Genomic DNA, 10,389 nt, shown 5'->3' on the forward strand with positions numbered 1-10,389 from the left:
CTCTGCCTCCCAAGTGCTGGGATTAAAGGCATGTGCCACCACTACCTGGCATAATTTGGCATTTTTTAAAAGAATAATTCTGAGTTAAAAATTAAAAGTAAAATATACACATGTGACTATTAATACCTTTTCAGGTTTTCTAGTTACAATTACCTTAACATGAAAGGCAACAAAAACTGTAAATGGTTATTGCCTGCATTATATTTTTATACTTGATGTTCCTAATCAATTTAAAACAGATTATGGAACTGACTATTGCAGTCAAGCATTTAAAATGTTTTGTCAACAATTTACTGTTACCCATATTACTGAGATAACTTATAATTCTCAGAGACAATGAATTCTCAATGTGCACTTCACATTTTAAAAATTTGGTTTTTAGGGGGCTGGTGAGATGGCTCAGTGGGTAAGAGCACTGACTGCTCTTCCAAAGGTCCTGAGTTCAAATCCCAGCAACCACATGGTGGCTCACAACCATCCATAATGAAATCTGATGCCCTCTTCTGGTGTGTCTGAAAACAGCTACAGTGTACTTACATATAATAAATAAGTAAATCTTTAAAAAAAAAATTGGTTTTTAGTAATAAAAAGAGAGGGAATCATACCCTCAAAGTTACTAAAAGCATATCTCACTTTTTACATGTTTTAAAACCTTTTTGAAGACTGATGTTAAAGGTCAGTCTGCCGCAGATTGCCACTGGCATCCACTCATTTCCAGTTCTTATGCCATGGTGAAAAGGCGAGGTCCACTTACCAACACATGGAATGGTCCTGACCCTGTTTTACTTTGGGGAAGAGGCTCTGTTTGTGTCTTCTCACAAAGAGAAGATGGAGCATGATGGTTGCCTGAAAGATTAGTTCCTCAGGTGGATGCAGGTCCAGAGTCTTTTTAGTACACATATTTTCATCTAAAATTATGGCTAAAAAAATTTTTTTAGCCAGAAAAATAGCCTCTAGTATTTTCCTGAGAGTTAACAGTTCCTTTGTGATTCTCAGAGCTGCTTCCCCCCAACACCTGGAGGCCAGACCTTGAGTCTGAGCATTGCTAATTTGTAACTGAATTGAATGCCTCGCACATCCTCAAAGATAATGTTAAGCTTGTTGCTTTTAAACTTTTGACTTTTTATCTCAAGCAGTTTTGTTACAGACATGCAGACTCCACTCCAGACTGGACTTCCGAGAGGATCTACATGGCAGTTATTCATCCTGATGAAGAAAAATCGTTAAATGCATATCGTGGTTTTGGTCTGTATGGGAAAAAGATGTGCTAGGAGGGCCTGCAGCCAAAGACGTACAACTGGATCTATGGTTCTCATCAACCTAAGACAGAGTCATGTGCCAAGAGGCCATGTTTATTAATAATAAACACTAAAAGGCCAAGTTTGTGCAAATAAACACAAACAAGCTCCATGTGACCTCCGAGATGGGTAAGAGAGAGATCAGTAGATCTAGACTTAAGACAGGCGGGGCCTCCAGCCACCATAATTTCCAGGCAGGACTATGGTGCATAAATATATCTTATGCCCCAGTCCAGCTAATTTTTAATAAATAAATAAGGAGGAACTGTAACCTCCCTCAGCCAAAAGCTGGCTGATTCAGACCTTGCCCTTGACACAAAGCAGCCACCCCACATAGGGTGAGGCTTCCTGAGATAAACAAAGCCCTTTTGGGGGCTGGAGAGATGGCTCAGTGGTTAAGAGCACTGATGGCTCTACCAGAGGTCCTGAGTTCAATTCCCAGCAACCACATGGTGGCTCACAACCATCTGTAATGGGATCTGATGCCCTCTTCTGGTGTGTCTGAAGACAGCTCCAGTGTACTCATATAAATAAAATAAACAAATCTTTTTTAAAAAAAAAAACAAAAAACAAAAAAAAAAACAAAGCCCTTTTGTTCTGCCACTTCTCTGCCTCTCTCAAAGTTCCTGCTAGGAGCTACAATCTGTTGAGCTGCTTCACTTGCCTCCAGGACTGAACATCTAGATGCTAATTTGGCCACAAGATCCTGGCTTACTGGGGGATGGGTTTGCCTGCCTATTTAATTCTGAGATTCAAAAATACACATCAGACCTTGATCAGAAACCATGACTCAGTCTCATTTTTTCCCTTGCTGTCCGATTCCCTTATTTTCCCAGGCCCCTGCCTCTCTTCCAGAGACCAGGAAGCTGCTTGTGGCTACAACACTCTAGAATTGCAACCAGTGCTCTTACCACTGAGCTATCCCTCAGGCCCTTGGTTTTTAATCTTTTCATCTGTCTGGTTTTTGCTTTTGGAGACAAGGTTTCTTTGTGTAGATCTGGCTGTCCTGGAACTCACTCTGTAGACCAGGCTGGCCTTGAACTCATAGATCCTCCTCCTGAGTGCTGGGATTAAAGGTATGGACCACCACTGGCTGATTTTTTTTTTTTTTTTTGAGGTGGTGTTTCATGCAGCCTATGCTGGCCTCAAACTCACTGTATAGCTGAGGATGACCCTGAACACCTGACCTTCCCATTGAATTTATAGCTCAACTTCAGTGTTAAAATTAGGTAGAGAATTGCAGAGAGAGGGGTGAGAGAGGTGGGCAGGAGCCACATGGACAGGGCCTTGCCTGCCACACTGAAGAGCTTGGTAGGTGAGCTCTGTAGGTAAAGGTAAGTGTGAAATGGCATATACCATCTAAATGACTGGAGGACACTGAGCTAAGTGAGGGGCTGAGGCTACACAGGAGACAACCCTGGAAGAGGAAGAATTATCAGCCTACAGCTTCCTCCACCCAGAGGGATTGCACCAGTTGTACTTAGTGAGAAGTGCATACTGATGTTTCAAAAACCTGTTTTCTCAAGGGCAGCCAGGAGTCCAGATTTTTATATGAAATCATTGGATTTTCAAATGCTTTCAACCCAGTAAAGATTACATAAACCAAGCAAATCATTTCCATAGGCCTAAAAGTCTCGCTTGGGGAGCTTTCAAAATTCAAGTCCAAAGCATAGGGGACCATGAAGGATAGTAGTGGACAACTTTGGGGTTTAATAAAAATTAACTGGGCTAGAAAAATGGTTCCATTGATAAAGGCACATGCCTCTAAGCCTGAAGACCAGAGTTCTATCCCCAGGAACCCTGTGGTGGAAGGAGACTCCCAAAAGTTGTCCTCTGACCCCAACTTGCATACTGTGGCATAGGAACACACACAGAGACACAGAGAACACACACACACACACTCTTAAATATATTTTGGAATGATGTTTTTGTACACTATGTGAAGATATTCTCTGACTTCCTTGCCTGCCAAAGGCACTTTTTGATTGATTTAAAGTCTATAGGTTATAGCAAAAGGCAGAATAGTAAGGTGGGGTTTTTCAGAGAAAGAGAGAGGAGCTTGGGAAAAGAGTCGGGTTCAGGAGGTTCAACCAGCCAACACTGAGGAAGAAGCAGGCCAGGAAGGAGAGGTAACTAACCAGCCACATGGCAGAGTTTAGATTAGTATAAACGGGATAACTGAGTTCTGAACGAGAGGGGAAAAATGCCTAGCTATGTGGCCAAAAGCTTATAAGTAAATATAGTCTCTGTGTCATTATTTGAGAGGTGGGACAGTCACAGAAAGGCTCACATTGCAAATGTAGAGCTGGTGAGATATCTTAACAGGTGCCACTGCTTGCCACCAAACCTAGTGACCTGAGTTTTGCCTGGGTAACCACATGGAGGAAGGCGAAAAACATCCTCTTCTGATTGTCCTCTGACCTCCACTGGAGCAAGCAGCACGGGCGCACTGAGTTCACATTCACAGTAAATAAAGTAAAACAGATTAGATAATAAATATACCGACAGTTTTTAAGCCCCCAGTCTGGATGGCAGGTTGTGTGCTTGGCCTGCCCATGAAGCTCTTCCACATGAGCTCTCTGCCCGTGTTCTCTCCTCCTCCTTGTTGCCAGGCACTTTCTAGCTCAGGGGTTTCCTTCCATACTGGCTACTCCCTCTGCCTGAAACAATTTACCCAGACCTTCACAGGCTTCATAGAAGCAGCCCTCACCTTGTCGCAGCTCAGCTATCCTGCAGATCAGACATTTCCATGACGATTCATAACAGTAGCAAATTACAGTTATGAAGTAGCAATGAAAACAATTTTATGGTTGGAAGCCGGAACAGCATGAGGAACTGTATTTTAAAGGGCTGCAGCATTAGGAAGGCTGAGAACCACTGCTCAGGCTTTTTTTCAAACACTGCCTCAGTGGTGCCTCTTCTGACCTCTCTATTTAAAATTGCAACCAGTTCTTTCTCCCATTTCTCTTTTTCTGCAGACATTTTCCAAAGTACCCTCACAAACCACACAAAAATACTTCAGCCAACAGCAGGCAGCATATATGAGAGTTTCCACGAGATCATATCACCTAAGGACATTGGCATTTCCTCAGTATGTGTTCACACACTCTTCAATGTCACACAACAACGAAGAAGCCCAAGATGCATTTCTCTGGACATCTCCTCTTCATTATGAGACATTATGAGTGTCTTTCTGATTTCCCACCCATGGCCCTGATAACCCCAGGGCAGGCTCCCTGAAGGCAGGGTCCTTTTCTTGTTCATGTTGCATGCCCAGGACCCAGAACAGTGCCTGGTAAACAGTAAATACAACGTAACTCCATGTCACCAGTTCAGGGAATCCATCTGCCCTGATGGAGCATTTAGGTGAGTCTCTGGCTGATTGTACATTTGCAAGGCCCTCAGAGCAGGGACAGGGCCACCATGGAAGGTCAGAGGCAAGATACTCCCAAGCCAAGGTTAAAAAGACAAGAGGGATCTGACAGATGAGGGGAGAGGACTGCCTGTTGCACAGTGAAGCAGAAGTGAAGCCTCAGAGGAGAGGCCATGAGCAAGGGCAGCTAGGGAAGCAGAGGCCCCATCCTGCATGGAGGCACAAGACAAGAAGGCTGGCAGGGGCACCGTGGACAGGTGTGGGCTCAGGAAGGGCTGCCCACTTCAGAGCAGAGGAGTTCAGGCTAAAATGGGGCAGGGAATGAAGCAAGAAGCTGCCGGGAAGCTGTCTCAGCATTTTCCTTGGCACTTGAAGAGAGGAGAGCAAGGCTGGAGATGTGGCTCAGCCAGTGGAGTACTTCTTAGAATGCATAGACCCCTATGTTCAACCTTCAGCACTGCATGAAACCAAGCATGGCAGTACGTGCCTGTGATCCAAGCACTAGGGAGACAGAGGCACGAGAGAGAACCTGATGTTTGACATCTACACCCTAGACTAATGCCATGACTACTTCTGTTAATTTGACTACAGCTGGAATTAACATAAGCCAAGCAGGCACACCCGTGAGAATCGTCTTTAGTGGATCATTTGCGGAGAGAAGACGCACCCTAAACCCAGGTCACACCTTCTGGTGGCAGCCTATAGGAAGGACACAGAAGAAGGAAGCTTCTGTTTCTTGCCCTCATTCTCACTGGTATTAAAGCCTACTTCTTCAGGATTCCTATGTGCCAGCTGAGACATCCAACCTCACGTACTAAACAACTGTTGAATTCTTGGACTTCTCCATCAGGAGACAGACACTGTTTAACTAGCCAGATGGCACCTTGAAGACATTCTAATAAATCCCATGTACATATACATACACATATATGTGTGTGTGTGTATGTGTGTGAGTGTGTATGTGTGTGTGTGTGTGTTCTGTTCCTCTAGCCTTGGAAGACATTCTAATATCACATATATAATATATTATATATATTATGTGTGTGTGTGTGTGTGTGTGTGTGTGTATCTCCCAGGAGTAGTTTGTTCAAGAGTAACAGAAGTATAAAGATGCATTTTTTAAAAGTATCTGAAACAAGCCAGGCAGTGGTGGCACATGCCTTTAATCCCAGCACTTGAGAGGCAGAGGCAGGCGGATTTCTGAGTTCGAGGCCAGCCTGGTCTACAGAGTGAGTTCCAGGACAGCCAGGGCTACACAGAGAAACCCTGTCTCAAAAATACAAACAACAACAACATCAACAACAAAGTATCTGAAACAAGCCTTCTAATTTGCTGACAGTTACTGAAACCTCTCTTAGAAGCTGATGGCCTATTAGCAAAAAAGCCAGGAAATAGGAGATGGAAATTCCAGTAAAGAGACAGGTAAAGTTAGTCAGGAGTGAGGAGATTTGCCACTCTAACTCTGAGGAGAAGTAACCAACCATGTGGCACACATCAGAATGGGATAAATAGATCAAAGTTATGAGCTAGTCAGCAAACAAGCCTAAGCTATGGCCTAGATATTTATTCATACATAAGAAACCTCTGAGTTGTTATTAGTGAACTAGGGCCTGGGTAGAATACACACACACACACACACACACACACACACACAGAGTCACAAACAGCTTCCAATGAAAAGGCTCCTAGAATCCAAGCTTACAACCGGAGAAGAAGTCCCGGGTGGAAGGCAGGAAAAATGTTTCCCAAGCAAATGCAGTTACTTAGCTGGGCGGGAGGCTAAAGGAAGGCCAGTGAGCAGTCAGCAGGGAACGGGAGCCTCAGGCACAATCCACAAGCAGAAAAGCTTCCCAGAGCTGGGTGGGGCAGATAGGCTCAGCTCGGAAGTTGTTTCTGGCAGGTATGAGGCTCAGTTCTCACAGAAGAGCAAACAGCTGCTCCAGCCCCAAACCCTGCAAGTGCAGCGCTTGTCTCCATAGATAGATGCATGCTGGCCCGGGGAGCCTGCCACCTCCAGGGCCCAACTACTTCTCAGAGTGGGGGAGGGGTCCAGCATCTGGTGAGCCGCAGCTCCCAAAGCTCCTGGCTGACATATCCACCAACTTGTGATGCCAGCCACAAACACGTGGAAGGCAGAAGTGCCTCTCCCTGGGAATGAAAAGGCAACAGTATGGAAAGCAGAAGCCAGACGCGAACTGAGAGAGCACACAGAAAGAATCAGGGCACAGCCAAACTTCTAATCAGGTAAAAAAAAAAAAAATGTTTGAAATTATGTTTTAATGATAAAGAGGGGGAAAGACTGGGTGTGAAAGAATATAGGCAGGTATAAAGAATTTAAAATTAATAAAGTTAAAAGGAATAAGATAAGAAAGATAGCCCGGCAATGGTGGCACATGCCTTTAATCCCAGCACTTGGGAGGCAGAGGCAGGCAGATTTCTGAGCTCGAGACCAGCCTGGTCTACAGAGTGAGTTCCAGGACAGCCAGGGCTATACAGAGAAACCCTATCTCGAAAAACAAAACAAAACAAAAAAAAAAAAACAGTAACAGAGCTTTTGGACTCATATATAATGCCATTTTAAATGGCTTAAATGTGGAAATGAAAAAGAGATACCTGACCTAATGAAATTGACACGTTGTAGTTATGGTTATTATTATGCTAGTATTTCTTTTTTTTATATACCTTTTTTTTAAAAGATTTATTTATTTTTATGTGTATGAGTACACTGTAGCTGTACAGATGGCTGTGAGCCATAATGTGGTTGCTGGAAATTAAACTCGGGGCTGTCAGAGCAGGGCAGTCCCCACTCACTCTGGCATAATTCACTGTAGCTATCTTCAGATGCACCAGAAGAGGGCGTCAGATCTCATTATGGATGGTTGTGAGCCACCATGCGGTTGCTGGGATCCGAACTCAGGACCTTTGGAAGAGCAGTCGGTGCTCTTACCCGCTGAGCCATCTCGCTCGCCCTATGCTAGTATTTCTTATCCTAATCTTATTAATTACAATGGTTCTATGTAACTTCTCAAAAAATGTGCACTAGAGATACAAGAAAAGGAGAAATTTGAAAATTGGACACATGCTTTAGAAGGCAAATTAGAAAAGATTATAAATAATAAGGCAAATACAAAGATAGTAGAAACTTAAGAAAAATAGAGATATGAAAAATGAAGACAGGCCTGAGAAGAGAAATTAGGAAAAAATTATGAATAGAACTGAGGACAATACTAAGATAGTCACCGGAAGTAAAACCAGAGCCTACAACACCACCACATAATGAAAATCAGGAATCAGCCAAGGTTGTTAGAAAACCAACCTTAGGAGCCTGGCAGTGGTGGCACACGCCTTTAATCCCAGCACTTGGGAGGCAAAGGCAGGCGGATTTCTGAGTTTGAGGCCAGCCTGGTCTACAGAGTGAGTTCCAGGACAGCCAGGGCTATACAGAAAAACCCTGTCTCGAAAAACAAAAAACAAAAAAACAAAAAAAAGAAAGAAAGAAAGAAAAAAGAAAAAGAAAAACAAACCTTAGCTTATCCTGTTAGTGTGAGACACCTGCCAACAGACCGTGGCCACCATCTAGAAGAATTTGGATGGGATCCCATGGATACAGTGGATTTAAAAAAAAAAAAAATTAAGGAAACTGTCACCTACTATGGTATGTATTCACCATCTGTGAAGCAGATATTAAATTCTTGGGCTATTCAAAATAAAATAATCCCCCAAGACTGGAAAGATACGACAAGAGCAATATTAGAAACTGGTCTGCAGTTACAATGGTGCTCATGGTAGAGATAAGAGGTTAGGGAGATAGAACAGAGAACTAGAGACAGAGGTATCTATCCATATCTCTCAAAATCAGCCTAGCTGACCGTCATTTTGCTGAGGTACAGATGCAAGTCATACATAAGGAAGCCACCTTGGCCTCATGTCACATAGCAGCTTTAAATGGCAGGGCAAGGCTGAAGAACAGGAAAAGGACTAGAACCATTTACTCAGATTGTACAAGGTCCAAAAGAAGAGAAACCCTGTTCTCAGGACAGCCAGAGAAACTCTATCTCAAAAAAACCAAAAAAAGAAAAGAAAGAAAGAAAAAACAAAAAAAAGAAAATGCTAACTCTGAATCCCAAAAGGTGATCAGGCCCCTAAAGGCAAGATCAGCACCAATAGATGAACAGATTAGAAATACAGTTCGTATTGGAGCTCATTCATATGGTATGTCTTCAATAGAAGTGATCTCTAAAGGTTTTATGAAAAGCCAAACTGTCAATTGTTTTAATTGTGGGAAGGAAGGTCAATTTAAAAGCCACTGTAAGCATGGCATTCCTTGAAACAATGTTTTTTATTTTCTAGAGATAGCATGCAAAAAGAAGATCCAGCCTTCAGGAATATGCAGAAGGTCTGGCAAAGGCTGACACTGGACTAATGAATGTAGATCAACCAGGGACAAATAAGGTAACCCCGTGTCAGGAACTGCCCTAAGAGGCCCCGATAGCAAAGTCAAGTCAGACATCTCAGGTCAACAGCAGAGAGACTTATCTTCAAGACAGTTAAACAACACTGCTCCGGTTATGGTTGACATTAATAACTCAGATGTCAAAGTCAGAGTAGCTTTAGTAGACAGACCAAAAACCTCAAGAGAGACCAAAAAACAAGTATTTTAGGCAAACTACTATAAATGATAAAAGACCAAAGTTAAAATTACGGCTAGGGGCTAGGCAGTGGTGGCACATGCCTTTAATCCCAGTACTTGGAAGGCAGAGACAGGCAAATTTCTGAGTTCGAGGCCAGCCTGGTCTACAGAGTGAGTTCCAAGACAGCCAGGGATATACAGAGAAACCCTGTCTCAAAACAAACAAACAAACAAACAAACAAAAGATAGAGCAGCTCCAATAAACAAACAAAAGATTCTAAAGATACCAAACATTTGAATAGCTTTGGCCCCCATACACCAGTGTTGGAATGCTTGGCCCCCAGGGAGTGGCACTATTAGGAGGTGTGACCTTGTTGGAGGAAGTGCATCCCTGTGGGGCGGGCTTAGGGCCTTCTAGTGCTCAAGTTCTCCAACTGTGGAAGCAGACCCTCCTCCTGACTGTCTGCTGAAGACAGTTTACTCGCTGCCTTTAGGTCAAGTGTAGAAATCTCAGCTCCCCCAGCATCAAGTCTGCCTGGATGCTGCCATGCTCCCTACAAGTGATGATAATGGACTGAACCTCTGAAACTGTAAGCCAGCACCAACTAAATGTTTTCCTTTATAAGAGTTATGGAGGGGGCTGGAGAGATGGCTCAGTGGTTAAGAGCACTGACTGCTCTTCCAGAGGTCCTGAGTTCAATTCCCAGCAACCACATGGTGGCTCACAACCATCTGTAATGGCATCTGATGCCCTCTTCTGGTGTGTCTGAAGACAGTGACAGTATACTCATATACACAAAATAAATTAATGAATATTTTTTTTAAAGTTATGTTGGTTATGTTCCTTCACAGCAATAAAACCCCAAGACACTAAAATACAGACATTTTGACAAACTTTTATAGATTATCAGAGGACAAAACTAAAGGTATTTATAAATAATATTAAAACTAGAGGAACAGTAGACACAAGAAGATGCTACCGGCCAGGCGGTGGTGGCACACCCCTTTAATCCCAGCACTTCGGAGGCAGAGGCAGGAGGATTTCTGAGTTTGAAGCCAGTCTGGTCTACAGAGTGAGTTTTAGGACA

General features: G+C 43.3%; 1 protein-coding gene and 1 long non-coding RNA gene across 3 annotated transcripts in view; one reads left to right on the forward strand and one right to left on the reverse strand.

The window, feature by feature from the left end:
* Bcl7c (BAF chromatin remodeling complex subunit BCL7C) overlaps positions 1-10,389 on the reverse strand; it is a 41,975-nt gene that overhangs the window by 17,397 nt on the left and 14,189 nt on the right. The window lies entirely within an intron of this gene.
* LOC116103028 overlaps positions 6,554-10,389 on the forward strand; it is a 7,626-nt gene continuing 3,790 nt past the window's right edge. Inside the window, exons 1-2 of the long non-coding RNA XR_004123361.1 lie at positions 6,554-6,915; positions 9,022-9,123. This is a non-coding gene — a long non-coding RNA (uncharacterized LOC116103028). The remainder of the gene's footprint in view (positions 6,916-9,021; positions 9,124-10,389) is intronic.

Source organism: Mastomys coucha, unplaced genomic scaffold (genome assembly GCF_008632895.1).
Source record: "Mastomys coucha isolate ucsf_1 unplaced genomic scaffold, UCSF_Mcou_1 pScaffold21, whole genome shotgun sequence".
Lineage (NCBI taxonomy): Eukaryota > Metazoa > Chordata > Mammalia > Rodentia > Muridae > Mastomys > Mastomys coucha.